The sequence below is a fragment of the Chinchilla lanigera genome, unplaced genomic scaffold (assembly GCF_000276665.1).
Source record: "Chinchilla lanigera isolate Chin_1 unplaced genomic scaffold, ChiLan1.0 scaffold00062, whole genome shotgun sequence".
In the NCBI taxonomy this organism is placed as follows: Eukaryota; Metazoa; Chordata; class Mammalia; order Rodentia; family Chinchillidae; genus Chinchilla; species Chinchilla lanigera.
In genome coordinates this window covers 10,020,523-10,045,531 of record NW_004955463.1, presented here as the reverse complement: position 1 = coordinate 10,045,531, position 25,009 = coordinate 10,020,523, and the positions used below count along the sequence as shown (strand labels likewise).

Below are 25,009 nucleotides of genomic sequence, written 5' to 3'. Positions count from 1 at the left end.
ATATCCATTCTAATAATCAAATTATAAGGGAAATGATCCTCTAATAGGAAGCTAATAAAAGTTTGTTCTTAAAGCTGCCTGCAGCTGTAAGCATTAAAGAACAGATTTATAATATGAAGTGTTTCTGTTTTTTTTTTCCCTTTTTCCCATTCTCATCCTCTATTACAATAACTATATGGCCCAAGCTTGAATTAGCAGCAAATAGATTAAGCAAAGTTCCTATTTGACCAATTCTCTTCTTCCAGACTACACACACACACACACACACACACACACACACACACACACACATGCACTCACACACAGGCACGCACACACACATATACAGTCACACACACACACACACAGACCTTTATAGAGGTGAGACTCAGATGTGCTTGGTGTTTGGAGCAACAGAGCAATGTTTAAAGTGGAGCTCTGTGAAAATGGCGATTAGAGGGTCATTTCCCTTACATACACAAGTACACACACTATTTTTTTTAAATGTTCATGTATGAGTTTGCCTCAAGACTAAATTTACTTCTCTATTAGCCTAGAATCCTCCCTTTCTGTACAGTACATAAACATTCCCTGGAGACTATTGATTAGTCATTGAGACTGTGCTTTGGATAATGAGGATACTCTTAACAGAGCACAGAAAAGCAAATTTGGCATAACTAGCTTTTATGTAATACATGAGAAGGGAAAGGCAGCCTTTTTTTAACTGTTTAATTTTCTAGATGCTTCCTCTGAAAATGTAGCATTTTAGACTTAATCTAGTTTAAGGGCCAGTATGTTCATTACTGCAGAGGAAGCAGAAGAAACAAACTCAAGACAAGGAAACAGACAAAAATAGATCCCTATCTCAGGGGCTACAAGGATTGTTTCCCAGATGAGAAAAAATAATAACCAACTACACAGCCCTGGCTGTGACCAAACATAGATTTTTCCCACTGGTTTAGTGTCTCACTGATACTAAGTCACAACACCCTAAACAGCAGTGCATAGCCAGGGCAGGTGTACATGGGAGATAAGCCTTTTAAGACTAATTTTCCTGAATGTCCAAGGAAAAACACATCCCTAAAGCCATATGTATAAAACCTCTTCATTCAGGGAATAAAAAAATCCTATTCTGCTCCTCTCTATGATAAAACTTCACCGTAACCAAGAGAGGAAAGTACCAAAAGATCACCGTAGGAAAATCTCTAGGCTGTGTATTATACAGTAGAAAAGAAGCACTTTAATCACAGATTTGAACAATAGTAAGAGTGTCCAGAGGTGGTGTGAGCATAATATGTAGCGCAAGAACAGCAAGGCACTATTATCAAAGGAATAGGAATGTAGTGACAGATATAATTCCTAGGATGGAGGGAGACTTCCAGTCAAAATGGGTTTAATTAAAAGTATCTCTTTATTTTGTTCAAATAAAATATTGCTTGTGTGAAACACTTCATAATGTGAAAACAAACGTAGGCATACCGTCTGTATTATCTTAGAGCTAAATACTGCCCCAGTATATTGTGGACTGGGATAGATACTTCTTTTCTTTTTTGACTTAATAATACATGTTAATCAAGCATATTAATGAGGGTCAGTGTGATTTTCATACTGCATACAGCATATATAGATCACATCCAGCCTGCCTTTATCCATCCTCACTCCCACACACCTTCCCCACCCTCTCATAATCACTAAATTACTCTTATGCTTGAGAGTGTGTAGTTTCCACATATGCAAATTTGTTTTGCATACAGTATTTGTATATATATATGTGTTTTGCATACAATGTATATATTGTATATATATATATGTGTGTGTGTGTGTTTCGCATACAGTATTTGTTTTCTGTGTCTGCCTTAATTCACATAGTGCCCACCAGTTCCATTCATTTTGCTAAAAATGATAGGACTTTATTATCCTTTATGACTAATGTTTCAATTTTTTATCTACAGTTATTTTGCTACAATTTTTTATCTCCTCATCTGTTGGTGGGCATCTAGGCTGATTCTATATCTTAGCAATTGTGGCATGGAATTTTTATTTTTGTTTTGCTAATTTTAATTTTAAGTATGGCCCGCATTCTCCAAATTCCACTGGTGAGAGGATTAGAATTACTGGTTTCTTTCAGTAAGTATATGAGTAAAGATTAAGATTTAGTTTTCATACTTTGAAGCAAGAAGTCATGTGAGATCTCAGATGAGTGTCTTGGCCTTCAAAATGGCAGCCATTTACCAGGTGCACCTATGGAGTCCTAGAACATGCCTGTCCAAACAGAGATGCACTGCAACAAAAAACAAATACTCACTAGGTTCAACACTTTATTCCAAAAGCAGTAAACTATCATATTAAAAATTTTATGCTGATTAATTATATACTGAAAGGGCAATCTGGTATGTAATGAGCTGAGCATAATACATTATTAAAATTATTTTGTTTTAGTGAGATTACTAGAAAATTTAAAGTTATTTTTGTGGTCTGCATTATATTTCTATGGTGTAGAGGCAACCATTCCTACAGGTAGACAGGGCTCATTAGTACTTACCAAAACTTCCTCAGAGAAGAAAAGTCAGAGGCTGATATCGAAACTGACTACGTATTGCTGTTAGGAGCTAATTGTGTTCCATCAAAATTATGCAGGATTTCAATGGTACCTCAGCATGTGACCATATTTGGAGACAGGTCCTTTCAAGAGGTGGTTAAGCACAGCATTATATGCACACCCATGCAGCACAGTTTGAATAGCTAAATCTTGGAAACAGCCCAAATGTCCATTAACAAATGAGTGGATAGATGTGTTTTGTTTTTTTTTTATTCAAGGGGATACTACTCTGCCATAAAAAAAGATAAACTTGAGACATTCCTAGTAAATGGATGAACCTTGAGACCATACCCTTAGGTGAAATAAATCAGATGCATACATTTAAATATCATATTATTTCTCTGGTGTGAGAAACTGAAAGGGTAAATAAGGACCAAAATGTATAATAGATATTGTGAATTGGGAAGAAAATGTTGAAATATGAAGGGAATAAGGGGGGAGGGGAAAAGGAAAAAGAAAAAAGAGAATAGAAAGGAAAATGACAGCAAAGCGTTTGTAAATAGAGGGGAAGAGGAGTTGAAGGGAACGGCAGAGATTGGGGGGAAAAAAAGAATGAAGACATCATATCCAGGTACAAATTCCCTGTGATTAACGTGTATATGTAAAATACATAATGTATATCTAAAATATACCAATATAATTAATTTTAAAAAGAAGTGCTTAAGGTATAATGAGGTAATATGGGCAGGTTTGAATTCAACATGACTGGCATTCTTATAGGAAGAGGGCATTAGAATATGGTGTGTGCAGACTGAGAAACACCACGTGAGGACCTGGTGAAGTGACCTCCCACAGACCAAGCAGAGAGACCACGGGAGAAACCAACTCGCCTGACTACTTCTCTTGGACTTCTAGCCTCCACACACTGAGTATATACATTTCTGCTGGTTAAGCCACACTGCCTATGGTTTGTGGCTATGGCAGCTGAATCACACTGATTCAATCGTTTATAGGTTATGAATGCGTGTTGTAAACCATGTAAGGCAGGCAGGATGGTGCCTACTTATGATCCCAGCACTCTGGGAGGCTGAGGCAGGAGAACAGAAAGTTTGGACCTAGCCTGAGCAACTGAACAATAAAAATGTGCTAAAGATGTAGCTTAGTGTGAGCTACATCCCCAGTACCATGGGGGAGGGGGACATTCAGTCAGCCCTCTGTATCCTCCATATGTTCAGCAAACGTGGACTCAAACACCCAGGAATCAAATATGTTTTGAAATGTCTATACTGAATAGGTACAGACAACTTTTCTTCTCATGGTCCCATAAACAAGATAGTATGAAAGCCACTTACATAGAATTTACTTTTGTTGTCTTCAAATTAGTTGTTCAGATTACCAGATATACGCATGCAAAATTAGTCAGAAAATTTAAGCATTAACTGTTCCTTTTAATAACCATTAGAAATCAGCAGTAAAATTATCCCAGATATATATATATATACATATATATGTGTGTGTGTGTATATATATATATATATATATATATATATATATATATTCCTTTCTTTCTTTTTCTCCTTTCCCTCATCCCACAATGCAGCATTTTCAAACTTTTTAGCAGGTGTTATATGGTGGTGCATAGAACTGTCTTGCTGCCTGACCACCTGAGTGAATACGGTCTGCAAAGGAATGTCATCTGCTGAGGTAGTAGGACGGCAGGGTCACAGCATGCTGGCAGCTCCAATCCTGGAGCAGGTATGACAACAGCTTCTAGGAATTATAAGTAATCTAGAGGTGATTTCAAGTACATGGGAGGGGGTGCATATGTTATATGCAAGCACTGTGCCATTTTAGGTAAGAGATGTAAGCAGGTGCAGAATTTAGTAGCCATGAGAGGAAGACGGGGATCCTAGATTCAATTCTGATGGACACCAAGGACTATCTGCATGTGGTTACCATGACACAAGATGGATTCAAGCATTTGTGAAGACTCTCTAATTAGCAAGTTCAGATCCTAAAAATGAACAGACTCTACTGGGCTAGTTAAATGAATAGTAATGGTTAATTAAAAGCTAATACTTGTAGAATCATCACTAGCTGGGACACCACACAACATATGCCATCCTTATTTCTCTGGACTCACCTGGGAAAATGACCCCTTGACGAATCTGCCTTGACTGAAGGGAAGGAGTGTTGAGCCCCAGTCTCACAGTGCAGGCTGACACCTGGCTGTGTGCACTAGTGACTGATAACCAAATCCCTTGTGCTAACTGCTCCAAAACTCAGCCCCTTCGAATATAAAACAGGTATGGCCAAACCTGTTCACTGAGCATCTGTGAGGATGTCAGGCCCAATGTGTATGAAAGTGCTTGATGGACTCACAGTTTTATCTAAAACATGGTGCTATAAACATGAGTCAGAAGCTGTTGTCATACCTGCTCCAGGATTGGAGCTGCCAGCATGCTGTGACCCTGCCGTCCTACCACCTCAGCAGATGACATTCCTTTGCAGACCGTATTCACTCAGGTGGTCAGGCAGCAAGACAGTTCTATGCACCACCATATAACACCTGCTAAAAAGTTGAAAATGCTGCATTGTGGGATGAAGGAAAAGAGAAAAAGAAAGAAAGGAAATATATATACATATATATGTATATATCTGGGATAATTTTACTGCTGATGTCTAATGGCTATTAAAAAGAACAGTTAATGCTTAAATTTTTTGACTAATTTTGCATGCTTATATCTGGTAATCTGAACAACTTATTTGAAGACAACAATACGCAGTGTAACAACCATTGGTGAATTCCTATCATCTTGTCTAGTGAAGCTCTGTATCATTTCTAATGTTTTTTTATTATTTTTTAATTTTCTGTAATGCTTTGATCAATCTTGCATTCTTACCTCTGGCAATCTGAGCAAGTTCATTGAAGATAACAATGTGAAATACAGCAACCACTGCTGGGTCCTGTCATTGTTTTGAAACTCTGTATCATTTTTACTGTTTTTGCTTTGTTTTGTTTTTGTCTATGTTGTTGTTATTTTGTTATTGTTTTTTATTTTTCTCTTTTTAAAAAGAAGAAAATGCTGCATTGTAAGTAGTCCTTTGGTCTCCAGTGTCAAATATAAATTTATAAGTGAAATCTTCCTTGGCTTGGACAATTTTTGAGGTGTTCCTCAGGTCCTGTTGTTGTTTCTATATTAGGCAAGCCTGCTTGTTCCCTTCCAAAGTAGCAGCTGCAGACATGTTCAACCTAGGCACCACTGAGTGCTTCTTTTCCCTGCCTTTAATCTCTTCAATTTAGGAAATTCTACTCCTCTCTCCCTGTTTTCCAGTCTCCTTCGAGCCTAGAAAGTTCACTGTGAACAGCTGTTCCCTGAGATAGTCAACATCTCTCCACAGACACATCAGTGATTTTATAATCCAAGTCCTTATAGTGCTTCTGTGGGTGCTCCTTGTATTTTTCTCTGTCTGCTGGTTATAATGAGTAATATTCCACTGATTTTTCTAGGTTAATTAATTTATTATCTACTGCTTTAGACAAATCTGTCTAATAGTCTCTGTACATCATCAGAAGGAAGGCTGAACCAGAACTCTGCTTTACAGGAGTTTCTAATCAAGTCTTCTCTTCTTTAGCCTCCGTCCTCCCTGTGTAAAGCTTTTCCTTCCTTGTCTATATCTGTGGACCTCAGCTACTTACACACATCACTTTGACTTCTCCACAGGAGATAGTTTGCATCCTATGAACAAATTTACCTGTAGTGTACCAATTGCTTAATCTCTCTGGGTCTCAGATTCTTTATAAAACAAAAAGGCAATAACATCTCAAAAAACCTGCAAGGATGAAATATTTTCTAGCATGTTAAAAGAACTCACTGAACATTAGTGACTCCTACTGCACTAATGGCATTCATTTGCTACTTCAGCCCAGGGATTTTAATACAATCCTGTATGCTCAAGGTAAATTCTTTGCCTGGCAGTGTTGGTCCATATTCTTGTCTCCTGTGGTTACAGAATGTTACCATTTGTGGAAAGTATACTATAAATGCCAGAAACTTTGCATATATAACTCCTTTCATCTTCTCCAGCCCCCTAAGGTACACAGAATTATTTTCATTTCCTCAGCTGATGTAATGAAGACTTAAGTAGAGTCACACAGCCACAAGCACACACTCAGTAGAGAATCAGGACTGAGCCCCAAACCAATGCCCTCAGCCACTCTCTGCACTCAACCCTAAGCCACCCCCATGCTGGCAGCGTCTACCCTCTCTGTGCCCTGTGGCTAATCTAATGCCTGACATTATGCTAAGCTCCACTCACTCTTTGCTTAATTAATGGAATACCTTTCCAAGGAAAGGCATAAATATTCTAGTGTCTCAACCAAATATACTAAAATGCCAAAAATAAAGTGATCATCACATGGCTCTGTGGGTAGCTTTTACAAGGATTAAGGTGACCTAGCTTTCTCATTTTAGAAATGTTGCCATTTTCTTTTCAGAGAGTAAAAGACATAACAGGAATAAATTGTAAGCAGATGTCTCATTTCTCCAATTTATTATCGTGGGGTGAAAATATTGAGTGACATAAAGCATCAAAAGACTGTCATGACTAAGTATGGGACAATATATCAAACAGGCATGGCTCTTGGAAAAACTACCAAATAGACCTTAGCTAATGACAGATTAACTTATTGGGATACAGATGTTAACATTATAAGGGTAAAGGAAAATGTTTAAAGGCAGAATGTACATTCCTAAGCAAAAGAAATACATGTTTCAAGCCAGGTGAAATATAAGTTCTCTTAAAAATTACACTTATGGTATCCTGCAATAATGAAAATAATCTATTGGGGGCTTTCCCAAAAAACTAGTTTCTGAAGTAAAAACTTCAGGTTTTATGGAAAGAGTGACAGAAGAATGGGTCTGGTGTAGGCAAGGAAATGTGTGACAAGGATCTTGAAATGGCCCGATGGTGGTGAACGTATGGCACGGGTACCACAGCAGGCAGTCTGTAACACTGAAAGCTCTAAAAGGTTTGCCATCACTGAAGCAGTCTATTGAGGATCTTAGACTTCATCTGCTGTGCAGCAAAGCCTCAGGAGGTTTTGGGGGTAAAGGATGATATCAAGGTGTCACACAATTCTAGACAAAATAGGTGGGATTGAAAAGCTAAAGAAAGTCAGAGGTGCTAGAAACAGGAGAAAAGAGACTGAAGAAGAAATAAATAAGAGAGAGAACCAATAGTACTTATAGTCAGTTGGATGAAAGAGGAAAAGAGAACAATACAGCAGGTGGCAGACAAAAGGTGAAGCAGGTTTGAGAGGGAAAGGAAGATGGAGGTATTGATGTGTGGCAAGAGAGAGGAGAGACAGAGAAACAGGGGAGGCTCACTGCTAGTCCATAATATGGTAGCTCATCTTCTCCCAAGTGGGTGAAAAAGATTACCCCATCTGTCTTTAGCATGGTAGGGCAGTTGTGCCATGCCCATAGTTGGCTCAATAAATATCTGTCATGGACAATGGAAACACCAGTGCTAATAAAGATTTGAAAACTTATCATCGACTCCCTCAATGCCCTTGTATGCATATTTTATTTGGTTATGTCTTTTTTATTTGACATGGCATTGTTCCTCCCCACTGTCAAATCCATGCCTTCAGGCCACATGACCCAGAGCTCTATCCAGGGCCTTGTCACCTTCCCTGAGGACAGTCCATGCTTCCTGACTCCTGGCAGGTGCTCTGAAAAATACTGTTGTTTGATTACTTGGTTGGCTAATCTTCCCTCTAAGACTCCCCCAGCTCTCCACTCCTACAAATTCTCTGTCACACTCGCCTGTTCCCATGGTCCCTAGACACCTTCCTTGGACGAAGCAGAATTAGCAACTGTGTCAAACTAAATTGCCTTTTTGTTTTCTGTTTTTTCCTTTGCAGTTGCTCTTGCTATAACCACTTTTAAAGAATTATTCTATGGTTACACTTTCTATACTGGCAAAGAAAACACTTTTGGCATCCCACATTGACACATGAATTTGGTTCACAAACCTACCTGCTGGCTATGACCTTGGTAGAGCATTAATTCGGCACCAAGGTCTGCCCTCCTTTCTCAAAAATGAATTCAAACATGAGGGGGCTGAGGAGGGAAGCTGAGCACCTAAGCTGCTTTAATGTCAAGGTCTTTTTTTAAATAAAAAAAAGAGACACTTTACACATATAATCAGTGGGAGGTACAGTGTTTTGGGACAGAAGTTACTATCTACATCTTGCACATGAGGGACTTGAGACTTAGGACAGGTAACATGCCCAGACTCAGCAGCTGGCCTGCAGGAGGCTGAGACAAGAACACTCTGCTGCACCGCACACTCTGCACCCTGCAGCAGCTTCAGCCAAGCAGCCTGCAGATGTGTCTGATTTCCTTCCTACAATCTTGGCCCTTGTGATGCTTTTCAAAAAAAAAAAAAAAATCTTGATTTGCTTCCAACATTTAAAATAGAAAAAAAAAGGATAGATTTCTTTTTAAAAGTTCAACCTTTTACCCTTAATAAAAATACCAGAAGAGCTGGGATCGCTGGATTTGCTTTCTATGGAGGACTCGGCTGGAACTGAGAAGCAGCCTTCAGCTGGCAGAACAGGTGTGCACCCAGCTGGCCACAGACCACAAAACTCTCTTGTGTTTCCTTAACTGTCCCCACTCACTAATTGTCAGCCCGGCCCTGCAGGCACTTGGCGCTGTGCAGGGTTAAGTCCTGTTCCAAGGAGGGGGCGTGTTTTCCTTTCTTTTAGGGGATCCCCAAAGCAGTTGGTTTCTGTCTCTGCCCTGGACCCATGTACCTCTTGCATCATTCTTCCTTTTGCTGTGATGTCTGCCATGTTTCCTGTGCTGCTTTGACTTCTGACTCATTCCAGGCCCTAATACAGCATCCCTGAGATATGCCAGGATTCCCATTTGCCTTTCTAACCTGCTCTGATCACCCGTGATCACTGGGGTTCCATCTGAGTTAATCTCCAGGTCTGCCTTCTCCTTCCCTTTTACCTGTCAGCCCAAAACCACTCTGAGTTCCCAGCATGCTCTTCCTTCCTTGCCTGCAAGGCTAGCACTTTCTGGCTAGTGAACAAGTCCTTTCCAGCTACTTGTCACCACTCTTGTTCCCTCCTCATCATTATGACACTGTCAGCCCCGTGCTCCCAGGAAAGCAAAGCAGAAAGGCTGGGGAGGATTTACAGACAAAAAGGATTGAGCAGTGTTCCCGAATAGTACAAGAGAAGGAAATTTTTAAAGCTCTCTGGACCTTGTGCATCAAGGATATTTTGTAGTGAACTTGACAGAGACTGGTAAAATACATTTCATGTAAGAAAGAAGTTGAAAAGGGCAAAAAATGCTGCAAGTCTGACAAGAAGAAAAAGAATAAGGTGTACACTGAAATATTGGGACTGAAAACCCTATTGAAATCACAGCTGCCTATGACCTTTGTGCCTCCCTAAATGAAAAACAAACTTCTCCTCCTCCTCCCTCATTGCTGAGTTTGTCCAGTATGATTGATGACATGGTGTTTGCTAAGGACACTGCTGAAATGTTCCCACATATAAAACAAGAGCTCACAGAGCACTTCTTGGAGGCAGAAGCAAGCTGCTATAAAAGACAGAGAGAGGCTGGAAATTAAAGAAAAAAGAATGACAGGGAATCCAGCTCCTGGCAAGAGTGACACATTCCCTAACCGATGCTCCCCACTTTGCTTTATAGTGATGGTTGCTATCTTTAAACGTCCCAGGGCAACATTGAAAGATATAACCACATAATCTCAACCACTCTCCAGATAAAATCTCCACTGTCCTTCTGACCGATCCTAGTATGTGTATTCCAAGTCCCAACATGGATTAATGCGGATTCCCCATTTCACCCACAACACATCTTTCAAGGCCCAGTTCATACTTCATGTCATTCCTCCACTATTCCAAGCTGTCATAGCCTCTCTCTTCTCTACACATAAAACCTGTGCCCACATCATTCACTGATAAGATTGAAAGCACCTCAGAGTCAAATACAAATCTGAAATTTTATTCCTCACACAATGGTTAACACCTAGGAGGTGCTCAGTAAATACTGTATTTGATACAGGATTCTGTTGTAGTCTCCTTTACTTAATTGAGCTCATGTATGTTTCTTTAAACCCCAATAAGATTATAAGTTCCTTGGAGCCAAGAATTGTGGCTTAGAATCACTTTTTCAGTCTAAAAGATATCAAGCTCATCATAGGAAATAGATATTCTTTTGACCAATGTGACTGCCTGAAAAAAGCTGAAAGTTCACACAAGTACCCAGTTAGTGCCAGACACTGATACCCTGAAGTAGACAATATCTTTATATGAATGGAGAAAAACTGTCTGAGCTGCACAGTCCCATAGCTGTTCAACACCAGCATTTCACTAAGCTCTGGAGAAAACCCCAGGTTTGCCTCTGGGGTTTTCAAATAACGCTTCAATACAAGAGACTGTCCTCTGAGCATCATTCTGTGGATGGTACTTTAGAGGTCCCCAAACTTGTCCTCACAGGGAAAGGCACATCCCACTTAATCAGTTCCCATGTCCAAAGTACATTTCATTTTCTAAATGCCTTTGCTCTGTGCTCCACCTGAGACTCACAAACTCATGTAAGATCTTGATTTGCACATCATTGTTGGATGCAAGACTCTGACAAGAGTCAACTGTCAGTGGGGAAAAAAGCCAGGTGTCAGCCTGCTCCTCCTGCCTGCCTCCCCCCACCTTGAATCTGCTAAGCAGATTCAGGGGGAAACAGTGAAAAGAAGCAGGTAGAATTTACAAGCCCAAGATAAGAATGTACATGGAGGAACAAAGACTATCAGGTTGTTTTCCTGTCTGTAATAACTGCTCTAAGACCATCAGCTTTAAGTAATAAGTTTCTGCAAAACAAAAATTTTAGATACAATTTTGTATAAGCAAATCATTTGTGTGCACAAAACTCTCCATATTTTTTCGTGCAAACAGCATTTTCACATGTAAATTGGGCTGTTAGAGCTTCAGCTAATTGAGCAGTGCGTGGAACTCAATGCATTTTGCAAGCGCAAGTGGGAAGCGATGGTGATACAGCTCAGTGAATGCTGAAGAGGGTGGCTGCCTGTCAGCAGCACCGTTTGCCTGCCAGTTACTTTAAGTTACCCTCCCTGTCCTGAAAGGGAGAGTGGACACGCTGTAGTGAAAATATATTTCTAAGCAAATACTGAAGAGTTGACCTTTTCCATATCAACTAGATTTATTCTGGGCTCACTTTGAAGATATCAATATGTAATACAACCACCATTGTTAACTCCCTACCACTTTGTTTGTAACTCTGTATTGTCTGTACTGTGCTTATGATATGTTGTAAAATGTTGTATGTCTGTTAATGTTTCCCTCCTTTTATCTTTAAAATAAAAAAAAATTTTAAAAAAAGATTTATTCTGGGCTCAAATGCACACACACACCTGAGTTAGCATTTTAACATGACTCAGAAGAAACAGTCAGATGGCTGGCTGTTAGGTGCTCATAACTGTTCACAGCCCCTCCACCACCCTGGAATCTACATTAAGCAGAAAACAGCACACTGAAGTCAGGGAATTGGAGAAAGTGATGAAAGCACTATTTACCATAAAGTGGGCAGGAATTAGGAAAAGCAGCAAGGATCTAGGCCGTGCCTCAGGACTAGTAATAGTAGATATAATTCCTAAAATTTAAGGGGTAAGAAAATGGGTTCACTGATACACATAGGGCCTGCGGAAGTGGCTCTACAAAGACGACCACCTCTTAGGAGTTGCGACCTTCCGGTTGACAAAGTTAACCATCCCACACATCCGAATTCCCAAGGAGAAAGCCAGAGGAATAAGTACTCTGACTTCACTTTCTCTCTCCCCCTGGTATCTTGACATGATCCCCCATGGATCAAACCTAACTGAAAGACAAAGGAAAAGGCATCTCTTGATTCTGTGCTGCCCAACCTCTCAGGCACAGAGCCAAGGATAGATCAGGAGGAACAAATGAAAGGTTTTCTGCACAGGTTCCCTGGAGCCAAAAATCCTGTAGCTACCAAACATTTTCCTTCATTTTGTATTTCAGTATTTCTTGGCCTTGAGCTCCAGGACTTCCCTGAGAACCACATCACGATTATACCTTGTCTATCCCTGATTCCTCAGTCTCAATGAAAACTTTTGTGATTAACAATAGTTGTCTTAAACCTATACAAATCATTCTTTATGCCTCAATAATTTAAGCTTGTAATAATAATAATATGGAAACGGCTGTGGGGTTTTCAGCAACTCTGCTTGTTTTGTAACAACTGTCAACATGCCTAATTCAATGTCATTACAATCAGAGAATGTGTTTCTCTATCCATGTTATTTCTGTATTCCATTTGCTTGTTTCCTTCCTGCAACTTTCAAAAGTAATCACTGCCATGAAGAAAGACTTGAATGAGAACTAGTCGGCTTGATTCACTCTGACTTTAATCCAAAGCTGTCACCTTTATAAAACAAGTCAAATATAAGAGGGAACCTCCTTTCCTAATTATTTACCATTATGGTGTGTTTCCCAGCTTCTCCTGTTTTCAATGATCTCCTACTTTTCAAAACAACCACCATCACATACGTCAGATTTAATTTTTTCAGCAGTTATTTGATGTGTACCACGTTTTCTCCCTTTGTAAACTACAAGATCCCTGAGGGAAGATGATACATATAGTATTTATTCAGAGATCTATTAAGGTTCCAGAAAATATGCCTTGGTTGATTAATTCTCCAGTAATGTACAAGTTCCAGTAACCAGCACTGATAGAACATTTTCTATGTACCTAGAATTCTGACACTGTGGAGTACTTTAGAGCACAAGGTATGCTTTACCTCAGGACAGTGGACAATATTAAACACAGAGTCTTTCTACATCACTGTTATTATTATTCTTGAAGGTTGAATGAAGGAAGGAAATAGATGGAATACAAGAAAAAGTAGAGGGATAGCAAATGTGTTCCCTGTTTGTAAAGACATGGCATTACCATGTACACAGCTGTTAGTCACAGAGTAAGCAGGGTTGCTGGAAAATCACTTGATCATTACCCATTACCTGTATAGGGCTGCCTCTATACCATAGATATATCTGGCATTTAGGTATTTAGATCATCTCTGTCCTTTTATAGATGATTCTGTAAATCTTTTGCATAGTAAGCCAGCTTGATCTGGGTAATAATATGTGTATCATAGGAGTTGTAAAGAGATACCAAATACATCCACAAACACCTGCTAGGGACTGAGAAATACAGAAAACTTCATGACCAATTAATTACAGTCTCAAACTATGAAACTAATGCTATACCAGCTTGTGGTTCTTCCCCAGAAACAGTAATCAATCTAATTTTAAGAAAATTTTAATTAATCTAATTTTAAGAAATTTTAAGGAACCATTTTTCTTCCTGCATATGTATGTATACACATTTATCTCTCTTCATTTCATTCTGACCCTGCTGAAACAATCTTTGAATTAAACAGAAGCACTTTTTTTGGCCCAAGATTTGGCAGCAGTGTGCTTTCAAGCAAATCACATTTGAAGACAAAAAATTCTGAGGAGAGTGGTAGGGAGCAACTGTACTAACATGGTGATTACTGGGCCAGTATTCCCTAAGGCAATCAAAATTGAATGCAGTTGGGTTTGTTTCAATAAATGTAGTGAATTAACCATATTTATAAATAGGCTTTTCTTTACCTATCTTGGTAAGACTTTATGGAAAATACTATAAACACAAAACTAAATTTTTTTCAGAGTTATATGTCAGTAGTGATTGTTATAAGGTTCATACAACATGAATATTAGAACACCACACCCTACCAACATCACCACCACCACCATCATTTGAAAATTCAAATTAGATACTTAACCCATGAGAAGAAATGTTTTAAGTGCTGGGAATGTGAGTTTTAACAAAACAAATAAGGAAGTCTGAAGAAGGTTTTATTCTAATCTGTGTAGTTGACTCCATCTTTTCTCACAGAAAGATAAACAAATTCAGGTATGTTAACTCTATCTCTGCTCCTTCTACAGAACCACAGAATTGTTCTTGTTTGGCTGTCAAATGTCACCCCAAAACTTATGTGTTGAACAGTTGGTCCCCAGTGCAGCACTGTTCAGAGATGGTGTCTTTAGGAAGATGATTGGATAGTGAGGGCTCTGATCTCGTCACTGTATTAATCCATTAATAGGTTCATAATTCAACTGACTATTGGAAGGTGGTGGAAACTGTATGAAGCTGGGTCTGTTTGGAGGAAGTAGGTCACTAGGAGTATGCCGTACTAGGGTATATCTTGTTCCCATCCCTTTCCTCTCTTTCTCTGCTTCTTGGCCACTATAAAGTGAGCAGCTTTGCTCTACCATGCACTCTCTACCATGATGCTTTCCCCCACACAACTCCAGAAACAATGGAACCAGCCAACTGTGGACTGAAACCTATGAAACCGTAAACCAAAAGAAATCTTTTCTAAGTTTGCCGATGTGTTTTGTCACAGCAATGGAACACTGATTGAGGCAGAACCTATAGTATTATCCAAAGCAAGTTCTGGAAATGGATCTTTCACTGCTGCCTTCCCTGATAATTCACTACCAAAGCCCAATCTTGGTCCTGTCCTGGACTTGCTGCTGTTCCTGACACAAATATATGTTCTAGCTGCACCTTCTGGGAAAGTGTGTACTCTCATTGTTCGGACTGTGTGATGGTTCATTTAAGGTGTCAACTTGATTGGAAGATGGAACAGCTAGATAGCTGGTAAAGCATTCCTTCCAGGTGTGAGGATGTTTCCAGAAGACATTGGCCTGTGAGGTGATGAACTAAGTGGGGAAGACACTGTATCTCTCTGGCTCTTGGAGGTAAGACACTCTTCTCTCGCCCGTGCACATCAGAACTTCTGCCTCTGTCTTTGAATTTCAGAACTTCTGCCAACACTGCCTCATCTTCCCCCTCCAGGTTCTCAAGCTTTTCACCCTGAACTAATAATTATATCAGTTTTTCTGGTTCTGAGACTTTCAGACTTTGAGTCTCACCCATGTTACCAGCATCACAGGGTCTCCAGCTTTCAGACAGCCTGTCCTTCACCTTCTCATACTCTATAGCTACATGAGCCATTTGTCCTCTTATCTGCCATCTGTCTTTCTGTCTATCTATGCTATTGGTTCTATCTCTGGAAAACCCTGACTAATCCAGAGCAGAAGGCTGTTGTCCTTGTTGCTTGTATTGCTTTGTGGCTACTGGAGCTGAGATTTGAAGATAGTATGAAGGTAAGATGGGGAAAGGAATCATTACAGCTGAACTGTCAGTGCAGTGGCTCCAAGTCACATATGGCTATAAACTTTAAGATTAGATAAAATTAAGTTTAGCTCCTCACGTGGGGACATACTCTACAGCACAGCAGTGGCACACTGCTGTCATTGCAGAACATTCTTCTGGACAGCACTGCAGTATAGTATGTGAGTAACCCTGCTGGTAATCTAGCCCCATGGCTCAAATTTTCTTAGTATTCATATAAAAAACAGTTTATATGCTGCCTTTCATCCTTTTTCTTGACTATGTCTCAAAAGACTAACATGTTTATTAACAGTTAATGATTTTACACGCTCTTTGGTAGAAAGTTTGTTCTTAAATATTACCTTGGACACTAATTAGGTAAGATTTTAAAGTGAGAACACATTGGTATTGTTAAGGTTAATGGCTTAATCCTTCATCACAGGAAAAAATTTCCAGAGCTTATTGTAAAGAGTTTTATTGGAGCACAGGGAATGCACTGTTCTATTATCCACTAGCACTGTCTATTATGCTTTCTTTAGAATGTGCCATCTATATGTCCTTTGAGTAACTGATACTTAGAAAATGTTCCCACATGTTAACATTTCTTCTCAAGAAGGTAAACTGCCAATAAAAGAGAGGTTATTTTCTTTGATAATTCTAAAATCATCAATATCCAGACTTGCATTTTAATCTTTTTCATGGAAATTAACTTAAATATGTATTTAAGAATTTTTGACAGGATAGATAATAAATAAAAACTGTTGATGGAACAGCAAAATGTAACCTCACAACTGATTGTTACAGTAACTCTAATTCTTAAATCTATGTAATTCAAAAATTTTCAAACACCTGATTTTGAAGAGCAGAGGTTTAATAAAGAAGAGTGGCATTAGATTAATAGTTTAGAATGAAAGGAGCTGCTTTAGGTTGATTTATAAATCCCCCTCTTACTGTTTTCTCTAAAGAAAACTATGCTTACACACAGAATACATATGACATATTAACTGTGATGGAAATAGCAGGTGCTTTTGAAGCTATGGCTGGTGGTCTAGATGAGCAAAACTGACCAGACATCAAACAATAAGTAGTAGTTTGGAGGACAGAAACGCACTGGATGGTACAGGTCCCCACCAAACCTATCTCATGCATAACACATCCTAGGCACTAATGGCCAACTTATGACCTCTTCACCCCATAGCCCCCATCATTAGGGTAGGTTTTTGTGCCAAAAAAACAGAAGGAAATACCTAGAAATGGCTTGTGAGAGTTCAGGATTTTAAGACTTACTAATAGCTACTAACAGGGGAGGACAGGCTTCATTGATAGTTATTAACAGAGAAGGCTCCATGAGGAGAACCTGGGGGCACAACAGCACTACAAGGAAGATCCACAAGGGGCGCACTCTCTTCAACAGCACCACTCAGCAAAATCCCCAGAAGGCTGCGCACTCCACAACAGTACTCCTCAACACACCAGTGATGATGAGCTGGAAAAGTATTCACCTGAAAGCAATCAGAGTGTCAGGGGTGGCCTCTCAGTGGTCCTCTTCTCTGTCCCTAGTTACTGCAAGAAAGAGATTTTATAGGTTAGACATATATGCAGTGACATCATCAGCTTGCTTTGTTCCTTTGTACTACCAGAATTCTAAGGAGCAGGTGACTTAGTATATGGGCAAGAAGGCAAGTGCTACAGGCAACACCAGTTTGCCAAGTTCCCAGTGTCTCGCAGGTAACATTACCCTGATATGGTTACCGTGTCCCCTGGAAGTGATAAAAGTATTGAGAACACAAAATGGACATTTCAAGGACATGGTACTAAATGTTCTAGTTTTTCTCAGGGATGATACGTGTGTCAAGCACAAAGATAAGAACAAATGATATATTCATGAAATAGTACTAATTGTTGGTTAATGCAATAGTCAGAATAACAGTCTTGCACCTAAAATCTTCACATACTAAACCAAAGAACCCATGAATGTAACAAAAGGAGATGAAGGTTGCAGGTACACTTAAAGTGGCTAATTAACTGACCTTAAAATAACACATCGTGATTATTGTGAATTATCCCAATGTGCCTGAGGTAATCCCAAAGGTCGTTAAAGGAGGAGGAAGGAGACAGAAGAGGAGCTAGAGCCAACCAGTCATGGAAGCAGGGCGTCAGAGAAATGGTGTGAGCAAGTTGTGCCCAGCCATTGCTGACTTCAAACATGAGTGCACAGAGCCTCAAGCAGGGCAGGTGGTGGCCTCTACAAACTAGAAAAGGCAAAGAAAGTGATCCTTCCCTTAAACCTCTAGAAAGGAATACATCTCTAACAATGCCTGGTTTTATCCCCTCTAAGGTGTATATTGTAATGTAATGAATATGTATTGTTCTAAAACACTAAGTCTATGATAGCTTGTTACAGTAGCCACAGAAAAATAACACTATTGAGATGACTGTATTTATTTTTTTCTTGTGATTTATTACAATAAGCAATTATTAACTCATTGTAATTACTGCTCCTAAGCATCATCAAATACTCAGTTTTCAATATTGGTGAGGAAAAGAAAGAAAAATTTGGAATGTTATCCAAAGGAAAAAATGTTTCGCCATTTTAAAATCATGTCTCAGGTCTCATCTCCAATGATTTGCTTATTTTAAAAATTATTTACCCAATTAAAATTCACTTGTACTTGGAACTTGGTGCCATAAAAACATTCACTTACTACTGGCTCTCTCTCTCTCCCAGGCACAAGCACAAGCTTGGTACATGTGAATTTAATTAATAGCTATTAAATAAAACGAGACTGCTGGGATTATCAGACTAATTGTTGACCAGCAGTTCTATTGCACTTGTTTCAATGCAAATTTCTCCCCTGCTCTTGGGTCAAGGTAATCAAGCTCTTCTTTATCAGAAATACTTGGAGAATATTTACAAACTCTAAAAGTCACTCACTGGCATGACAATATTCCTCAGAAAGTTAGATTCTGATGTTTATGCTTCAGGATTGCAAAGGGGGTTGATGGACTTGCTTGTGTTTATTATTTTCTAAGTGTCTGTGGAGAGGAGGAACTGATAAAATTAAAAAGAACTGGTTATCCAAGACAGCCTTTTTATTGGTGTATATTGTGATATAGAATTCTGAGATTCACTTTGATGTATTGGTTCATGCATAAAACATATTTGGATTATTTTTAAATGTTATGGTTTTGTCTAGATGTGCCCCCAAAACCTCATGGCCATAGGTGGGGCTTTTCAGAGGTGTGTGATGCTGGGATCAAAGGTGTGTGATTACTAAATTATCCCACTGATTGGTTTGGCATAGTTCTGGGTGTGGATAATGGAAAAGCCCAGCTTGGATGTAAGTGCTACACTGCCTTAGGGCAAATAGGATAGCTGCTGTCACTGCTCTTTGCTTGCTTTTGCTTCTGCTTTGCTGCATTCTGCCCATCATGAACTGTTTCTCCTCTGCCATATCACCCTGCTCTAGAGCCAACTGTAAACTGAAACTTCTACAATGTGTAAGCTACAATAAATCTTTTCTCCTTTAACTTTGGATGATGGGTATTTTGTCTCAGCAATGAGAAAAGTAACCAAGACACTGCTCTATCCCTTTCCTCCTTCTTCCTCTGATCCCATTCCCCATCTCCACCTTTCCTGCCTTCTCTTTTCCTTCAGTTCCCCATCTCTACCTTCTCCTCATATCTATCTTCTAATTTCTTTCTTTCTCTCCCTTAGTTACTTATTTTTAAATTTACTTTTAGATTGCTTTGGTAAGAGAAATATGATGCATTTAACTTTAGGAGACTGACTTATTTCACTTAACATGACAGTCTCCTATTCCATCAAATCCTCTACAAATGATTTTTGTTTGTGCGGCTGACTAATATTCAATTGTGTGTATATACAGTGTTTTCTTTATCCTCATCCATTGATGGATATCTAGGCTACTTCTGCAGCTTAACTATTGCAAACTACACCACTGTAAACACAGATGTGCGTGTATCACTCATATGCTGTCTTTAATTCTAGCAGGAATATTCCAAGGAATGGTAGAGCTGAATCAAAATGTCACTCTACCTTTAGTTTTTTTTCAGAAACTTCTATACTGATTTCCATAGTGGTTGTACTAGTTTACTTTCCCAACAACAGTGCAGGATGGTTCATGTTTACCCCATATCCTCATCAATATTCATTGGCTTTTATATTCTTGATGACAGCCATTCTGACTGGAATGAAATGGAATCACAGTATAATTTGGATTTGCATTTCCCTAATGGCTAACAGTGTTGTATATTTTTCATATACTTGTTAACCCTCTGTACTTTTTTGAGCATCTTCTGTTCAATTCAATTGCCTGTTAGTGGATTGGGCTATCTGATTATTTTGGTTTAACTTTTTTGAATTCTTTACATTTTCTAGATATCAATCCTCTATGAAAAATGTAGCTACAAAAGGGTCCCTCCAATTATGCAGGTTCTCTCTTCATTCTGTTTATTGCTTCCTTTTTCTGTGCAGAACTTTTAATGTGATGTAGGCTCATTTATGGATCCTTGATATTCTTTCTAGGGATCATGTTCAGGAAGGCTTTGCTTGTACCTAAGTTTCCCTAAGTTTCCTTCCAGCAGTGTAAGTTCCCTGTCTCATACCTTGCTCTTTGGTTTCATATAGGGATAAAGACAAGCATCTAGTTTCAATCTTCTGTATATGGATATCCAGTTTTCCAAGCACCATTTGTTAAAGAAGTGTATTTTCACCAGCCTCTTTTTTAAAATTTTTGGCTCTTTAGTCAAAAAAAATCAAATAGCTGGAGGTACTTAAGTTAGTTTCTGTGTCTTATATTCTGTTCCTTTGGTCTGCATGTATATTTTTGTGCTAGTACCATACTGCTTTTTTTAACTAGAGTTTCATAGTATAATTTGAAATTGGATATTGTGGTACTTCCAGGTTTGCTATTTTTCCTCAGGATTGTTTTGGCTATTCTGAGTCTTCTGTACTTCCACATGAATTTTAAGATTGTTTTTTCTATTTCTGTGAAGAATGTTATAGGTATTTTAATAGAGATAGCATTGTGTCTGCAGTTGGCTTTTGGTAACATGGCCCCAAGATAGCTTTTAGATGAAGAATCTGACCATGTAGATAGATAGACTGATTGAACTCAGTATTAAAATAGAAATTTCTCTATTGGGTATGGGTTGTCCTAGATCTGGTGTAGCAAAACAATCCTAGAAGACTCCCTCTTACTACCAGACCATCGTATGTTCATGACAAATTTCTAGGATTCTTACTTTGCTTCTGCCTCTCCCTTTCTTCTACACTTCAGGCTCTTTTTTTCAATTTTGAGTTCTATTAGCGCACAATAGCGCTTCCTGCACATTACAATCATCTTGGGGAGTGGTTTCATGTAGATGCTGCAGCTTATTACTTTTTATTTTTAATCCCCTTCCCCCCTTTCTCCCTGCTGCTTTAATTCTACCTGATTTTTTGTTCTTGTTGATATTAGTAATCTTAAAGAATGGCAAATAGTGTTTACCTTAATTGAGGTTACTAGGTTGATGTACATGAAAGATCTTTATTCTATTTATTTTCCCTTCCCCTCCCCCTCAGCTGTCCTACTTTTTCCCTCAAGAAACTAATCTCTTTGTTCCCTTCTATCCATCCTTTATTATTCTCTGTGTTTGTACTTTGCCTCACTCAAAAGAGGAATGCCATATGGTATTTAAGCTTGTATGATGGTTTATTTCACTCAACATTATATTTTCCAGGTGCATCCTTTTCCCTTCATGTGTCTCAAATCTGTCATTCTTTATAGCAGAGTAGTATTCCATTATACAGAAAGACCACATTTTCTTTATCTATTCATCTGTTTATGGCTATACAGGCTGCTTCCAGGATTTAGTGACTATGAGTTGTGCTGCTATAAATACTGGTATGTATGTATTGCTGTACTATGATGTCTTAAGCTTTGGGGGAAAATATCTAGCTGGGGGATCACTGGGTCATACAGAATTTCTAGTTTCAGTTCTTTGAGAAATCTCCATACTGATCTCATAATGGTTGTACTAGTTTACATTCCCACCAATAATGAAGGAAGGGTTCTTTTTCCATGATAGCCTAACCAGCATTTATTATTGTTTGCCTTTTTATTGACTGCCATTCTCTCTGGAATAAGAATGTATTGTTTTAATTTGTATTTCTCTAATGACCAGAGATGTTGAGCCTTTTTTCATATATTTGTTGAGCATTTGTATTTCTTCCTCTGTGAAGTGTCTGTTCATTTCTCTTGTCCATTTTTTGACTGGATCTTTAAATGTAGATGGTTTATTTTTCCAGTTCTTCATACATTCTAGATAATAGTACTTCGTCTGAGTAGCTGGCAAATTTTTTTTTTCATTCTGTAGGCAGTCTCTTCATTCTATGATTCTTTTGTTGTACATGTGGTTTTTAGTCAGATGTAACCACACTTGTTTGATTCTTGCTGTTACTACTTGTGTAGTTGAGGTTCTGTTTAGAAAATCCTTTCTTAAACTTACCTCTTCAAGGGTTTTACCTACTTATCTTCCAGTAGATTTAATGTTTCTGTTTTAATATTTTGATCTTTGAACTATTTTGACTTTTATTTAGTGTATGGTGAGAGATAAGGGTCCAGTTTTAATCTTCTGCAAATGGACAGCCAGTTTTTCCACTTGTTGAACAGGCTATCTTTCTTCCAACATATACTTTTGGCTCCTTTGTCAAAAATCAAACAGCTGAGTGTCCTTTATGTGCAAGTAACGTATTGTCTCACTAGTGTAAGAACCTGAAAGACTAAATAAAAATTAGGAGATATGATAGACATTGTGAAAGGAAAGAAAATGCTCAAAAGAAAAGAGTAACTAGGGTGAGGGAAAAGAGAAAAGAAAGAAGGGGAAATTATGTATGTATGTATATACAGGACTGCTAATGTAAATGTACTGCTGACTTCTATCGCTTTATTAAAAGGAACAGTTAATGATTACTTATTTGATCAGTCTTGCATGTCTTTATTTGTTTTCTTGAGAAACCACTTTGAAGATATCCATACGTAACACAACAACCATTGTTAATTTCCTACCACTTTGTCTGTAACTCTGTATTGTTTGCATTGTTCTTGCTCTATTTTGTAAATGGATGTCTGTTAATATGTTTTCCTTCTTTCACTTTTAAAATAAATTTTAGAAAAAAGACAAATAGTTGAGTGTGTCTGGGGAAGTTTCTGTATCTTCAGTTCTGTTCCATTGATCCACATATCTATTTTTGTTCCACTAACATGCCATTTTTAATCACAGTTGCTTTGTAGTATAGCTTGAAGTCAGGTATTGCTATGCCTCCTCTTTGCTCTCATTGCCCAAAATTGCTCTTTGTATACTGTGTCTCTTCTGGCTCCATATGAATTTCAGGAATGTTTTTTCCAGAGCTGTGTAGTATTCTTTTGGAATTTTGATTGGAACTGCATTGAGTCTGCATAACAGTTTAGGAGTATACATTTTAACAATATTGATTCTGCCTATCCAGGAGCAAGTGACATCTTTCAATTTTCTGATATTCACTCCAATCTCCTTTTTCAGAGTGCTATAGTTTTTCTTTGTAGAAGTCCTCCACTTCTTCTCTTAGGTTAATTCCTAGGTATTTCCTGTTTCTTGACCTGGCTGTGAATGATATTGTTTTCATAATTTTCTTCTCATCACTTTCATTGTTGGTGTACACAAATGCTAGAGACTTTTGTCTGTTGATCTTCTATATTACTACATTGCTGAAGCTTGCATTAATTCTAAGAGTATTTGGTAGAATTCCTTGGGTCTTCTATGTAGAGTATCATGTCATCTACACATAACAATTATTTGAGTTCTTCCATTCCTATGTGTATCCCTTTTATTTCTTTCTCTTGCTTAATTGCTCTGGCTAATGTTTCAAGTACTATGATGAAAAGGAGAGGGGATTCTGGACATCTTGGTCTTGTTTCTGATCTTACGGGGAATGTGTTTAGTTTTTCCCCATTTAGTATAATGTTGGTTATTAATTTGTCATATATATCTTTGTCATATTCAGGTATTATCCTCTCATACTTGTTCTCGTTAGAATTTTTATCATGAAAGTGTTTTGGATTTCATTAAAAGCTGTTTATACATCTATTATATGATCATATGGTTTCTGACCTTGCTTCTGTTTTATTTGATGTATTATTATTGACTTATGTATGTTTACTTGCACCATCTTTGCATCAGCATCCTTGCATCTTAGGGATGAAACCTGCTTGATCATAATGTATGATCTTTATGATGATGTGCTGCATTCTATTTGCTAATATGTTATTGAGAAGTTTTGCGTCTATGTTCATTAAGGAGATTAGTGTATAGTTTTCTTTTTTAGTCCATTCTTTATCCAGTCTGGGGATCAAGGTGATACTGGCTTCCATAAATGAGTTTTGGAGCACTCTACACCTTTCAATTTCTTTGAAGACCTTGACAAGCATTGGTAACATAACATCCTTAGAAATTTTTGTAGAATTCAGCAGTGAATCAGGTCTTGTGCTATATTTAGTTTGTAGATTCTTTATTACTATGTGAATTTCATTGCTTGTTATTGAGTTGTTAAGCATATTTATATCTTCTTGAGTTACTTTTGGTAGTTTACAAGTGTCTAGGCATCTGTCAGTTACTTCAAACTTTGTTAATTTGCTGGAATATAATTTCTAAAGTAGTAACTATCTTCTGGATTAGTGTCTGTCGTGATTTCAACTTTTTCATTTCTAATTGCATTGATTTGAGTCTTTTCTAGGTTTCTTTTGGTAAATCCAGGTAGGGGTTTAAGTATTTTATTTATTCTTTCAAAGAACCACCTCTTAAATTTATCGATTTTTCTTACTGTTTTATTAGTCTCAATTTCATTGATTTCCCCTCTGATCTTTATCAATCTCCTCCTTAATTTTGGTTTGAGGCTGATTTGTTGTTTTTCAGGTATCATAAGATTGCTCATAAGGCTGTCTATTTGAACCTTCTCTATTTTCCTAATGTGAGCATTGACTGTGATAAATTTTCCACCTAGAACTGCTTTCATAATGTCCCAAAAGTCTCAATGAGTTGCACTGTAATTGTCATTAACTTCCAAAAATTTTTAAATTTCTTCTTTGATTTCTTCTGTGACTCATTGTTTGTTTAGAAGCATATTGTTGGTTTTCTTTTTTTT

At 38.2% G+C, this 25,009-nt stretch overlaps 2 long non-coding RNA genes across 2 annotated transcripts in view; one reads left to right on the top strand and one right to left on the bottom strand.

Moving 5' to 3' along the window:
• LOC102009699 overlaps window positions 1–17,369 on the bottom strand; it is a 30,682-nt gene extending 13,313 nt beyond the window's left edge. Inside the window, exon 1 of the long non-coding RNA XR_263167.1 lies at window positions 17,328–17,369. This is a non-coding gene — a long non-coding RNA (uncharacterized LOC102009699). The remainder of the gene's footprint in view (window positions 1–17,327) is intronic.
• Window positions 17,370–17,480: 111 nt separating this feature from the next.
• Window positions 17,481–25,009, top strand: part of LOC102009476 — a 20,749-nt gene continuing 13,220 nt past the window's right edge. Inside the window, exon 1 of the long non-coding RNA XR_263166.1 lies at window positions 17,481–17,553. This is a non-coding gene — a long non-coding RNA (uncharacterized LOC102009476). The remainder of the gene's footprint in view (window positions 17,554–25,009) is intronic.